At 44.8% G+C, this 14,514-nt stretch overlaps 1 protein-coding gene across 6 annotated transcripts in view; it reads right to left on the minus strand.

Annotated features, from left to right (window-relative positions):
* Window positions 1-11,848, minus strand: part of THRAP3 (thyroid hormone receptor associated protein 3) — a 72,576-nt gene extending 60,728 nt beyond the window's left edge. For 3 of the 6 annotated variants that reach the window (XM_030539142.1, XM_030539144.1, XM_030539145.1), the window contains exons 1-2: window positions 11,741-11,847; window positions 645-728 (exon numbers count right to left, since the gene is read on the minus strand). The gene's annotated coding sequence lies outside the window, so the exon portion shown is untranslated. Of the gene's footprint in view, window positions 1-644; window positions 729-5,085; window positions 5,163-10,979; window positions 11,231-11,740 lie in introns of those variants that run through there. The other 3 variants (XM_030539147.1, XM_030539148.1, XM_030539149.1) reach the window with 3 other exon arrangements.
* Window positions 11,849-14,514: the final 2,666 nt, after the last annotated feature.

The following is a 14,514-nucleotide window of genomic DNA, read 5'->3' on the forward strand; positions in this document are numbered from 1 at the left end:
AGCAATCAGAAGCACGCAGAGCTGCAGATACCAGTCCAGATCCATTTGCCCATGCAGCATTCTGTAGCAGAAGACCAACTCTGATGCAGAGTATAGGCCAAGCCTATTCCTCAGTTTTGAATGGACGTAACCATAGTTTGATAAGATTTGCTGTATGCCTGCTGAACTTGCTGGACATTGACGCAATTATTTTTCCCAGTTTAAGGCAGGTTTAATCTGGTATTTACCAGCATCTTGTCCTAAACTAGCTTCTCCTTGGAAATTGCCAACCCAGCTGTCAAGAGAGATTTCCTTATTGATGTGATAGCCTCAATGAGTAGAGAAGATAGGAATAGTGTATGCAGTTAATTTTTATTCCCTCTGACAGAAGAACAATTGTAACTTTCAGGTAGTGGTGATTTAAAATACCCAAGATGTCCCATTTCAGGCAGTGAGATATTCATATCATCTAAACTGGCCATGCAGGACTCTCCAAAGTTCTACCTATCCAAAATGATTATTTACATTAATGGTTTGCTTGGTTTTGCCTTCAATGAGGTTCTGGTATCAGTTCCACACCCCTTATCATAACTTTTCAGTGCACATATTATTTGCAAACATGTAACATTTGAAAATTGACCAGACACAAGACTGTATTTACATACCTTGTGAAAGTCTCCTATTAACTGTGGTTCTCAGCTCTTAAACACCTTGTCTTTGTCGCAAATGGTTAAACTCTCCCCCAATTTCTAAATAAAAGAAATCATGTATCAGCAAGCACGTAGGTTTACTGTGATAAGACAGACAGACTACGAGTTTAGTCATTCTTCCCTGCAGTCCTCCCCACAAAGTACCAAAAAGTTTCAAATATTCAGTTGCATTAGCAAAGTAGTTAAAGACCTAAGTCAGCAAGTGATCACAACTATGACACTATACAAATAATAAATTAAGCTAGTTTCCAATGTATTTTATATTTGTTGCACATAAATAGGAACTGGCTCTCTTAATAACAGAATTTAAACATGAGAAGCAAGGAGCAAAAAAGCAATGTTTCCATGATCACAGTATGAAACCCAGGGGTCTATTCACTAAGCTTAGTAGTTTGTTTGCCCTTCTCACAGCAGAAACTGAAATGAAATACAAATGAGAACAAGCTTGACACACAGTAGTCTGGCTGTCTCTGGAAACTACAGCTCTCCTCTTCTTATAGCCAGTATCTTCTTACAGCCACATTACCACTATAAATCAAAAAGGAATGATCAAAGTGGCTGGGAGCCAGAATTGCCAGCTGACATGTGGGGCCAGGGAGACACCAGATGGGCCCTCTGTACATCTCCCGCCCCCAGAAGTAGAGAGGCCCCTTTGAAATGGTCAGGAGAAATTTTTTTATTGTATTGCATTAATTACAACCAGAGAGAGGCCACGTGTCATATATGGAGTGGGCAGGGATGAAGGAGCGCACTTGGGTTGAATTAAGGGCTGAGAAGGAGATTGACTAGTAGCTGAACTGAGGGAGGAAGGGTGAAAAAGGCTTATGGAGTGACAAGTGGAGAGAAACAGCACTGTAACTTCTGCCAAGTTGTTTGTTGTCAGTTTCTGTTTGTTTGTCTTATCATTTAGGCCCTTATCTTCATGGCCCTGTTTTCTATGTTTGTACAGCCTTGCATAAGGGGGCCCTCAACCTTGGTCAGGACCTACAGGGACTACCAGAACACAAATATTTCCCTCTTCCATGTACAGCAATAGTGCACTGTATATGGAGGGATGTGGTGTGACAGTACACTAGGGCTGTTGTAATGAAAAATGCAGCGTGATCATTATTATAGTGAAAATAATTTACAAATTTCCCACAGATCAGATACCAGTTAATATCACTTTATACTGCCATGAAACTATACAACGATGAAACTTGATAATGGAATATGCAAATTATCCACAGGAGATAATTGAAAATAAGATCCTAGCATACATGCAGACATCTATAAAAGAGCTGAAATCAAAATGCATGCTACTAGCTGGTACACAAGCCTAAGGGGGAAAACCACACACACACTTGACTCATTACATGGGGAAACCAAAATGGAAGTTCATTCTCAGAAGGTATTCCAGAGAACAATCCCAGCAACTGCCAGTCATCCCTTCAACATGCTGCATCATTCTAGGATAAAGTTACATGGCTCTACTGACATTGACCAGAACGGTCAGTGCACCATAAATTATTTGCTACGCAGCTTGCATATTCTCATATTTGAAGAGGCTTGAATTTTTCTGAACCTGTTCATCTTTACAGAAAAGGAAATGCCAGTGAAAGGCTTTTGAAAAAAAAAAATCAAATGTTGTCTCAGAGATTAGTGTGTTCCACCCATCACTACCCAATACTTTAGTGTTCTCTGAATTGCCACTGTGTTCTTTAAAACAGCAACTTCTGGTTACCATGGAGTGAAACCATGCAAACACGCATCTCATGCCAGTGAAAAAGTAATCCTATGGTGTTATCACTGTTCATAGCTCCAGTATTACAGAGTGAAAAAAGTAGAAATTCAAAGCTCTCTTACATCTAGTAGCAGTGATCACCTTCATTACTCTGCCCCTCTTTTTCAGATGCAATAATGTTCTTCACCAAGGGACAGAATGCGGAAAGACCTTTTCCAGCATAAGAGACCCAGGGAGTAGACTGAAGTAGTCACCCAGAGAACCTTCAAAACGGCAGCTATTTCTCTCCAGCCACTTCAGAGCATTAACAGAACAGAGTAGGCCAAGATGAGCTGCTGTAGGCACTTAAATGTGCTTTCATCCTCATTCAGGGATCTGCCATCAAAATGTACAAGCCAGCTTCTAAAATCACCCCACACACTGCTGTGGAGTGGTGAAACCAGCCAGTCTCTCTTTCCTGAAGGACGGACTCTAGTAACATGTCTCCAAGTGTGCAGCATGTTTGAAGGACACACACATACTGACCGCCACCATGGCTGTAATGGCTACAATTAATTCATGAGACACTGCAAACAGTTACCTTCCAAATATTTTCCAGTGAGTCACAGTACCTTTTGAAACCTAATGCTATTAAATCTATTTCAGATACATTTGTCAATGCCAGCAGATCTACACTAGTTTATATAAATGTAGAGCAAAAATATTCTCTCGCACACATTCAACAATTCTTCTTGTCACCATCATAACTAGTATTGAAACAAAAGAGTCAGATGACCTCACACATTCTATGTGCCAGGCAACTACTATCTGAACACATGCAGGTAGTAAACACAGCTCAAAGTAACCTAACTTTTCCAGCTACGGAAAAGCATTAAGGATATGCTGCTGCTTAAACAATTATCAAGTTCTAACAAGTCAAACCATCATTCTGTAAAGACAAAACCAGAAGAGTTGAAAATCCAGCAACTGGCCACTATTATTTTACACAGCTGGTGGTGAGAGTGGACAGGGAATGCCATGGCCAAAGACACCTTCAGACTTCATCTGTCCACCTAGATGCTTACATAGCCTCCAACAGCATACTTTTTCTTTTACGCTACATAAAATGAAATCTCTTGATGGGAACAGGTGCAACTCCACTGACTTTAGCGGAGTTGCACCTGCTTTATGAGAGTGGCAAATATCACTCAATCCATTTTGTTTTCTACTAACATCCTTGAGAGTCTGACCACAATTAAAGGAAATACATATCTTTAACTGGCTACCAAATTTCAAAATGCCTAACTGGTAGTAAACATTCAGAACACAGTTCCAATTTAACCTGAAAGGCTGATTGCTTGATTTTAAAATGGAATTTGCAAAACTCTTTGAATTAACCAGGCTGGATTATGCTGATAAGCCTCAATAACCTTTGTGCTAAACTAAGTGGTACTAAAGCACTATAATACAGGCTACACACATTTCATTTAGAAGCACCCATATCACAGAACAGCTCCACTAAAGCAATTCAAATTAAAAAAATTTGCAAGGGGCCTGCTTTACCATATAGGCAAGGCTGCCATCAGGCATGTTTAAATTTGCGTCTCAAGCTCCCAAAACTGACAGTGCATATAGCTCAAGGAGGACAATGCCTCACACACTACTCAAGCAATCCTCCTCCTAATGCTTGTTATTCTATAAAGGGTTGCCACAATGCCCTGGGGCTTGTCCAGGACAGGGCAGAAACATAGGGCAGGTAAAGTAATTTAGAGATGAGGGTGATTTCAAAGGTAAGATGAGCAGAAATAGCAAAGCATCTCTCAGCATGATCATAGACAGGACTTCTACAACTATTTGAGTAAAGTACAGAGCACCAAGTTTGACCGCACGTAAGCAGGGTGGACTTGATTTAAATCACTAGTCAGGAAGACTCGGTTTAATCATGGATTTCTACATAAAAGTGCATTCCTGTTGGTTGTTATAACCTTAATACATATTCTTCACAAGTCAGAGATGGATGTAGGTTTCATAGACTCAGACTTTAAGGTCAAAAGGGGCCATTATGATCATCTAGTCTGACCCTCCTGCACAGTGCAGGCCACAGAATCTCACCCATCCACTTCAGTAACAAACCTCTAACCTATGTCTGAGTTATGCTACTCAGAAAGCTGAGAGGTGCTGCTAGTTGCTCCAACTTGAGCCAACCATGGTAGAGAAGGAACTGAGGGAGGGCTGGTCGCACAGCACCAATTAATCGCCTGAAGTGGTGCAAGACGGGGACCGTACATGTGTGACCCAACAGGATACTGCTACCATAAATCTCCAATTACAAGCACAGGGATGCACAAACACCTAAAGTGGAACATCCATAGGGACATCACTCGAAGAATTACTCCAATTTCCAGTGACACTAAGTGTTTAAATGGCACTTACCAATTGATTGTATTTATCTGTATCCCATGGGCCTATTACCCACCTTTATTCCCCAAGCATAGGGCCTGGAACCTTCTCAGAGTTTAGAAACCTGATCCAGTTTGGGCCTGGGTATTAAGTAAGAATGCTTCTTTCCATGTCTTCCAGCATGCCATAGCCCCAAGAGGGAATGCCCATCTCCCTAGGCAGCTAATGTATGGAGAACAGAAGGTGCTAGCTGGGTGCTCATGCTACCCCTTTCAAAGACTAAAATCTACTCACATCTGCTGAAGTTGCACTTCAGGGGAAGTGGGAAGCTGAAAGATGACACTGCACAGTGGCTCCTAGAGACCTACATCCTGTAGTGGGCAAGAAGGAACAAGTCACAGCTGATACACTACTTCTCCTTTAAAAAGCAGCAGATGCCCTGGGAAATGTGTTGCACACTGTCCAGCTGCCTGAAAGGATAGAACCACAACTCCTAGGCAATATGGCCCCACATGGGATGGGCAGAAGTTAGCAGAGACATGACCCCAGTCTATAGGCTCAGTGGGACAAATTCAGCCTTGATGTGTGTTTGTTTCAATCAACAGGCTTAGACCAGGGCTGCATCTGTCCCAGTACCTTTGACACAGATTAAGGAAGGGAATTGTTCATTCTCAGAACATGGCTGGCTAAGAAGCAATGGTCTCACAGTAAAGGAAAGTTTAGGTTAGAAATAAAAATTCTTAAGTGTAAGAGAAGTTAAGCAGAGGGATAGATGTTCAAGGCACCATCAATCTAGACAGGCAATTTCATTTTTAGAAGGTACACACTATACATTTTTTACATGATTTATTTTGAAAACTTTTCAGATTAGTTTTACAGCTATATCAGAAAATGAATTGTTTAGCTATTTCATTTATCAAAGGTATTTGAAGTCATTGGGAGTTGAACTATCTCCAATTCAACAGATTAATCATTAATATTTGGAGGATTTTCTTGCCATGCTGTATTAGGAGAAGATCACCACCAGACAGACATTTAAATTGTTTTATTTAACTAAAACAATAACGTTATGTATTCTGGATTTTTTTCTTCAACAGCAAACATATAATATTTTAACAAAACAAGCAAATGAATTTTTGAATTTAAACATTCAAGTTTTTTTAAAATCAGGTTTGTTTTTGTTAAAATTGTTTTTAACTAAAATAGTTAAATGAAATATTTAAAAAAAATTAAATCAACTATCAGCCAGTTCAACATGAAAAAACTTAAATATTGGCTTCTTCAGCTAACTCAGTCATTTTCACCTTCATTTTCCTGTTTGTTCATAACTGGAAGAGAAAAACAAGCTTTCCTGCTTTTTCAGGTCCCAAATGATTTCTCAGTTTGGAATGAATTAGTCCAAAGGAAGAAAATATTCTTTCTATACTGGCAGAAGAAGCCACCGCTATTAAAAGTGAGATTATCCTTCAACAGTCTCTGAATCCAAGTGCTTAAGGGATTTCCACCAGTTCACTGGTGTGACTTTCTTTAAAACATCATAATCAAACAATGGTATGGTAGATCTCAAATCAATGGAGGCTACACTCAGAAAGACCTCAAGACTCCTGGAATATGCTGCTCAAACAGTTTCACTTTTATCTCCCTCCCTTCTCACATTTATCTCCAGACTTCTTCTCTTTGTCCAGATCAATTCCACCCCCAACAATTTCTATTTATTGGACTTTTTGAAACTTTGCACTTTTAGAGAGAGGTAAGGGATTGACTCCGTGTACACAAATTTGTAGGGGGACAATAGGGTTGAGGTCTGTTATTTCTCACCTCTATATATTATTTATTTATTTAAAAGCATATTTGCTGTTAACAAGCATATTATCTCTGGACACACAAACCCACAGTTTGGGAACTGCAAAACTAAGCATCTCTGATGGCATCTTCTAGACATAGTCCTGAGTCTCATTGGGTAGACAGAAAGATCAACCTAAATAATCTATGCAGAAGCCCCTGGAACCCCTTGAGATTGGGTCCCTAATTCATGAACTATTGGAGCTCATTTACAAAACTTTTCTTAAAAATTACATGAATATATTGTCTCATACTATAGAACTAGAATTTATAATCCCTATTCCATGATGAGATTATCTTTGAGCTATAATGTATCTACCTTTAGATATGCTTTTTGAGGAAATAACCTTTTATAAAAAAATCTGATTTAAAAAAAAAACAGATTTTTTTTTTTAAATCACTGATTTTTATCCACCCTGCACATAAATTAGAACTTGTACCTGATGGTTGCTAATATACAGCCACCACTGACTACCAGATAGCTCAGGAGCACATTAGGCATCAAATATTTTAATAAGGCACTAGATGGGGAGTGATATGAACTCATATTTACAAGATAAGGTTTGGTCTCCTTGCAAAGTGTTGGATGGTTAATAAGAACACAAGGCTATGAACAGAAAGAGAGAGAGCTTGGCAAAATGTTTCTGCACTGTCATTCTGCCTTCAGAACAGCAATTACCCATTCCTCACGCCTGCTATTCCTTCCCATAAGGAAGGTGTACACCCAAGGCTACCAGGAAATCACTTTGGCTGCCCAGGCATGTCAGCTTGGATTTTTCCATTAGCACGTGATAAGATCTTCTGCATCTTCACAGTTTACTACATGCTGTACAGCACTGCAGTGGAACAATCACTTTGCCTCCTTCTGCAGAGAGAAACCCAGGATGAAGACAGAGCTATATAACACCACAACTATTAGTCCAGAGCTGTAGATCATTCTTCCTTCAGTGCAGGGAGAATTACTCCTCATAAATTAATGACACATTCTTAATCTTAAAGGGTCAGAAAAGATTTGTTAAGAGATAAATAAATACAGTGACTCAAGATGTTAAAACTATCAATATGTTTCAAAAACTGACCAAGGTCACTGGTTCCTCTGGTTTGAGATAATAGTCTCAAAACCAACAGTGTCTATAATGGCACACTCCAAAATTTTTTGAGGCAGCTTTTTTCCCTTGGCTTTCAGCATAGTGTCGTCTGTACCTGGCAAAAGAGAGACCAGCACTATTTTTTGTACTACTGTAGATATGCTGGAACAGGAGGAAATACAGATTCCAAGAAAAGCTGAACTATGGCAAGGCACCAGAAACTCCTTGAGGTATTCTGTGCCTCAAAAATATGCATTTAGCATGACTCTCCAGAATAACTATCTTGCTTTACATGCCTTTCCAAACGACCTTATATCAGAGCAGGTGACAATGTCTCTCATTACTCAGCCCTTTCCTCACACTGCTTTGCTTTCTCCCAGTGGATAAGTTCTTGCCTGTCCTATCTCAGATATCGCTGAGGTGCTTTCATTGTGATAGCTAAGCATTTAGATGGTCACAAAAAGAAGGAATCAGATTCCTTCAGCAAATTCCAAAGGCCTAAGATTTACAAGCCAACTGTTGAGAAATACATCCTTTTCCTGGACTGCAAAGAGGGTCAGAATTCACAGCAGCAGACAGGACAAACAGAAGCCCTCTACTGATACCAGCATCTAACTGATGAGATGGCTATACACATACACAGCATGTCTTAACACCATAATGTACCTACTGTCTTACTAGGTACATATATTACGGTTATCACCATAAGCATGCACACTAGAGCTCCCTGATTTTGGTGCCAGAGGGAAGAGGAAAAAAAAGTAACTGCTTTGCCAAACCTTAATGTGAGGAAAAGCACATAAGAAGAGCATAGGCATTGCATCTGCTGTTGTGACTCAATGTACACTCCAACAAGCACTCTGTTTTGGCACTTCCACAAAGACTGAAGCAGACACAAAATGAGGCAGAGGGCTCTCTCCCTGCTTTTAAATATCTAAGTTAGCATACAGCACCCATCATTGTCGTGTCTTGGCACTGGCACAAGTTGGTCAGTTTTATGAAGTGGACAAACTGTTGTAGTCTCAATCTTTTATGTCACAAAGTACTTTGCTCCTTGTTCTATTCTGTGTGTTTGCCCATAACATTTCTGAGTAGAAACATAGTTTTCCTGAGGGTTATCAGAAGATTCATGTTGGAATATCTGTCTCCTATCCCAGCAGAAGTCTAGTGAGAAATGATGTTATGCAAAGCAGTTGCAAACCTCATGCTCCTGAGCCTATAAACAGTTATCTGGGCCCAGACTTACAAGCCTAAAGCAAACAAATACCCCATAAGAAAGATTCACTGAGGTAGCATGAACCTTCAGCACCTGCCGCACTCAGAGCAGCACTCCTTCTGAGCTTGCCCAGCACAGTGGTTGTCATATCGCCTTCAACTTAAGGGAACACCAAGTGGCTTAGCAGATGGCAAGAGTGATGACAAAGCCCATACTAGGCACTTGTCAGTTAGGAATAGGTTTAAATATATATAATTTATTATATTTAGATAAAAGGTAAAGGTACTGGCCTCAGCTTCGGGGAGCATCAAGTTCCAGTCTAAATTACACGAGTGAGCCCAGTTACACAGGACTCCAGCTTGTCTTATATTTTTACAAGTCACATTAAATACGTTTCCCAAAATAATCCTTATAGTCATTATGAAGTAAAACTTTGCCACTTCTAAACAAATGATTTAGAAGCTGGATAGCCAGACAGCCTAGTGACAACCTACTGCACTGCTGGAGACTCCAGCTTAGTGTTCTAGCTCATTTCCTACCTTGAATAACAATGTCTAGAAGGGGAGCAGATTTAGTCTTTGGGCAAAGCGAGCAAAGTCCCTTCCAATTTATCAAAAAGTGACCTAGATGGTCTTAGATAAAAGTCTAGTCCATTTTAGTCCTCCTATACAGAAGGTATGAGTATGATTATGAAACTTACAACAAAAGTGTCATTTAGAGCAAAGTTCCAGTGCAACCACCACATTCTCTGCAGTTTTACAGATCCTTACATTCTAAACATGGTGGGGAAAAGTCAAAGGATAAATATTATATTAGAGACACAAAGTGGGTAAGGTAGTATCTTTTATTGGACCAACTACTGTTGGTGAGAAAAAGCTTTCAAGTTACACAGAAGACCAAAGGAAGAGCTCTATGTAGCTTAAAAGCTTGTCTCTCTCACCAACAGCAGTTGGTCCAATAAAAGAGATTACCTCGCCCACCTTGTCTCTCTAAACAATAGGTTACTAAATTATTCTGAGGAACTGCATTTTCTCAAGGGACTGGAAGTGGAATACACAGCATTTCACATCCATGTCACTAGGAGTCCTTTATTAGATGTTCAGTGACTAGCACAAGGGGGCCCAACCTGGTTGTAGACTTCAGACTATACTGCAGTATACCTGTTAAATTATTTAACATTTTAACAACATTACATTGGCACTGACTAAATATCTTCAGGGATTTGGAAGGATATACGCAAAGGGAGACAGATCTTCTAGAAAAGTAGCTTCTCAACCTTTTTGGGCTCAGGACCAATTTATAAACACTGATAGCCCATTGCAGGGGTCAGCAACCTTTCAGAGGTGGTGTACTGAATCTTCATTTATTCACTCTGATTTAAGGTTTCACGTGCCAGTAATACATTTTAACATTTTTAGAAGGTCTCTTTCTATAAGTCTATAACATATAACCAAACTATTGTTGTATGTAAGGTAAATACAGTTTTTTAAATGTTTAAGAAGCTTCATTTCAAATTGAGTTAAAATGCAGAGCCCCTGATGACAAGACCCGGGCAGTGCGAGCGCCACTGAAAATCAGCTCACGTGTGCATGTGCCATAGGTTGCTTACCCCGACCTATGACAATCCAGTAAACAGGCAGGGGGTAGAGGGATGAGAGGTGTCAGGTTGCGGATCCCATCCTGCCCCTGTAGTGGCAGTTCTGGTTCTGAAGGGCTTGCTGGACTTGGCTTGCAACTCCAGGCACTGCAACATCTGGGGTTGCAGCACCACTCAAATTGGGCTCTGCTGGCCCCACCATTCTCATGATGGCAGCCCAGTTCTGCCAGCCCTATGGGACCAGAGACACAGCAGCTATCACGTGACACTATGCAACATTCTGGTGACCCAATTTCAGGTCACAACCCCAGGGGCTGAGAACCCCTGTTCTAGAGCAGGTCAAGCCCCATCAACGCTGGCTGCGTGAAGTGTGTGATAACACACGAGCCATGTTACAGCCTGGTTATAAACACCAGACAGGGGACACGTGGGCCATTGTGCTTACCCTCTTTTGCAACAATAAAGACTTCAACTTCGTTCTTCCCCTGCCCCTCATGCTGCAGGCTCCAGTTTCACTGCCTCGCACGGGGCAGCGGGCGGGAAGGAGGCAGCGCTCTCCCCATGGGTCACTGCTACAAACCAGTCCCGCAGGGGGAAGCCAGAGCCGGAGGGTTTCTTGGGCCTAACCTGCGCCTGAATGTTGCCGATTTCAGGCCCGGCGTAGCTGCACTTACAGCGACCAAAGGGCGCTCGTGCCTGGCCGCGGGGACCGTTACGTAACCCGGGACAGCAGCCACCCCCTCGGCACGCGCCCGTCTGCGCACGAACCCGGGGCCCGCCGCCGCCCGGGCCCGTGGGGGGCGCAGCCCCGGGCCGTTACCCCGGGGGCGGGGGGGGGGACCGGCCGAGGGGACCCCGGGAGCCCGCCCCCAGCGCGAGCTGCCCGCCCCCAACGCGAGCTGCCCGCCCGGGGCCCAGGAGAGCGGCGGGGTCACGCAGGCCGGGCCCCAGGCAGGCAGCTCGGGACGGACGGGAGGCTGCCCTGGGCCCAGCCCCGAAGCGCCGCCCGGGAAGGGGGCTCGTTCCGGGTCCGGGGGGGGAGCCCCTCGGAGGGGCCCCGCCCCTGGGCGGCCAGGCCGGGATCGGCGGGACTCGCCCCTCAGGCCGGGCCCGCGCGGGGCTCCGCCCTGACACCGAGGGGCGCTGCGGGCCCGATGCCGCACAAGGGCTGAGGGCCGGGGGGAGGCGCTAGGCCCGTTCACTCACCGGCTCCTGCGGAACCCGCGGCCTCCACTGCTGCTGCGACCGTGCCGCTTCGCCTCCTACGACGCCGCCTCACAGGCCCCGGCTCCCGCCCGCCGCGTGGGCTGCTGGGAGACGCAGTCCCCGAGCGGCCTCCGCCCATTGGCCGCAGCGGTGGCGGGGACTACAACTCCCGGCAGGCCCCGCGCGCGAGCCGGCCTCCTCCGCAGCACGCGCCGCACGTAGAACGGAGGGGGTGGTGCTTCGGGGGGGGTCAAAGGTCCCCTGACTGGGAATGGGGCCTCATGGGAGGTGGGCCCAGGCTGGGGGGTTAAAGCCCCTCACTGGGGGCAGGGAACGGGGGGGGCCGACCTGGGCAGGGAGAAAGATTTTAACAAGAACTAGTAGGTGCTGGTGGAACCGTGGCCATGAACCCCTGCCAGCCAGCGGAGCGGCTCTGTCCCTGGGAGCCGGACTTGACCCGCTCTGGCTCTGACAAAGCCTCGAGCCCCTTCTGTGTCAGGGCTTCTGAAACCTCTGCACGTGATGGGCCGGCCGCCAGGAGTTGGGAAGATTCGTTACTGGCAAACCATGTGGAGTCTGGTGGCACCTTAAAGACTCACAGATTTATTTGGGCTCAAGCTTTCATGGGTAAAAAACCCACTTCTTCAGATGCATCCACCCACGATGAATGGATTTGGAGACTCAGAAAGAGGCACAGACCCTTCTGCAGGGCATGGGGAGCTATGGAATCATGGGTGTTACAGGGACATCATGAAGCCTATACTCTGCTTCTCATCAGTACTGGGTTAAATTCATTCTCTACGTGATAGGAAATGTCAGGACATGAGACACAATCCAGCCTCTTCCACAGAGTGCATAGAACCCTCTCTGAAGCTGGGAGAGGCTGTGCCAAGCTGGAAAGTATACCACAGAGGAGGTTAAAGGGGAAAGAGCTAGTTCACATGAATTAGCTGCAGAAAACATAGGCAGCCTTTTGCCAAAGCCTGGTGAGAAGGCAGTGTCAGAACAGGCCTGCACTGAGTTGCTGTGTCTGCCTTTGCTCAGATGCTGCTTCCTTGTTTAGAGTTCTCCTGCCTGCTTCCTGTGGCCATCTCTGCAGTCGAATAGGATAGAACAAGAAACCCACAAGTTATGGCCTAAAAATTCATGTGCTGAGGCAGGCACATGCAGTGCAGCTTTCACAGCAGGCACTGGAAATGTGCAAACTGGCCTTGTGAGTGGCAAATTCAAGGGATTGGAATCTGGCTAGGAACCAAGAGAGTTAGAGCAGAGGATCCTGAGTCTGGACTCTCAAGTTCTATTCCTGGTTCCTCACTGCTTGAGTTTAGGCAAATCACTTCACTTCTTTGCCTCAATTTCCTCACCAGACAGCGAGCAGTAATGGAGTTCATCCAGGACTGCAAGGGTCAGTTTGTAAAGTGCTGCCCAGGCTTCCTAAATCTAGATCTGTAAAGCCAGGTGGAGAATCTCCTGAAAACTGACTTGTAGTTTTTCAGTATTTGGGTTCCTGCCTCTGCCTGAAACTGGAAATGAGGCCATTTCTCCTGGCCTTTTGAAAACTGAACATGTATGTATTTACAGTTTGGTTTTAGCCTTGGGCAGCGACGGGAGGGTCTGGACTTGTTCCAAGTCACCTCTGCCCAAAGCTGGGAAATTCCTCATGTGGATGCTCACTCCTAGGGATTCCTTTGTTGCACACTGCAGTTTTAAGACTCGTCCCTATGGCTGTCAGGAAGTCTGGCTCTGGGGACAGCAAGGCATTGCTTTCTGCAGGGGTGGGAAGGTGGTGGAGCAGCACAAAGGGGGTTGTGAGGTTTAGAGGCTGGGTAGAGTAGGACTCTGCCTTTCCTTCATAAAAGCACCTGGTTTCAGAAGCAATTAACCCACAGTCATTGTTGCTTATAGGCCCCAAGCCAGAGGAGTCTGGATTGTTTTTCCCTGACCTTTGAAATTACCCAGGGCTGCTCTTCTGATTTGCAGGACCCCAAACTATCAGGGAAAAACAGCAGGGAGTTGCCTCCCCTCCTGTGTCTGCTGCTAATGAGATGGTCTGTGTCAGAAAGCTGCCCTGGGATGGGGACGCCATGGCAGCAGAAGCCCAAGTGATTGTTTCTTTCTTCGTAAGCCTTGTAGCCGGAAAGATTTGTGTGTTCACAGCAGGGCCCTGCTACTGCCCCTACGGAGCTGCTCCTAGTCCACACCTGATTCACACCAACTTCTTCCTTGCTGGCCTGCCCAGGGTCTTACTGGTCTAGAGATCAGAGCCTGGGGCTTGATTTGAGATTCTGCCACTGACTCACTGTCTGGGCCTCGGCAAGACTCTTAATCTCTTTGTGGCTCTGGTTTCTTACCTGTCCAATGGGGCTGAGAATAACTTGCCTTCTTCAATGAGGCCCGCTCCCTTCGCGGGTGTACAGGGCTTCCAGCAGGGAAGGAGCTGTGTGTTATTTCCTTTATTAGTCCTGCTGAAGGGCAGCTGGGATGGTCCCATGGCAATTAACAAAACAAACAAAGGCCCAGCTCAGCTGATGCTGATTTCCAGCTGCTGCCTGCAATCTTTCAGGAGCCCACACACCACAGTGCCTGATCAGCCACACCAGTGCACTCTTTAGACGGGCTCTTGTTCCAAGTGGTACTTCAGGGAGTTTTGCTCAGAGCTGACACCTGTTTCATTTATTTGCCCAGTTGAGCCTCAGGCCTCAGAATTCAGCCAATAAAAACCCAGCTATGTACACTTAGGGCTCAGTCCTCAGCCAATGGAAAGTCTGGCCCTT

This window comes from Gopherus evgoodei, chromosome 20 (assembly GCF_007399415.2).
Source record: "Gopherus evgoodei ecotype Sinaloan lineage chromosome 20, rGopEvg1_v1.p, whole genome shotgun sequence".
NCBI lineage: Eukaryota > Metazoa > Chordata > Testudines > Testudinidae > Gopherus > Gopherus evgoodei.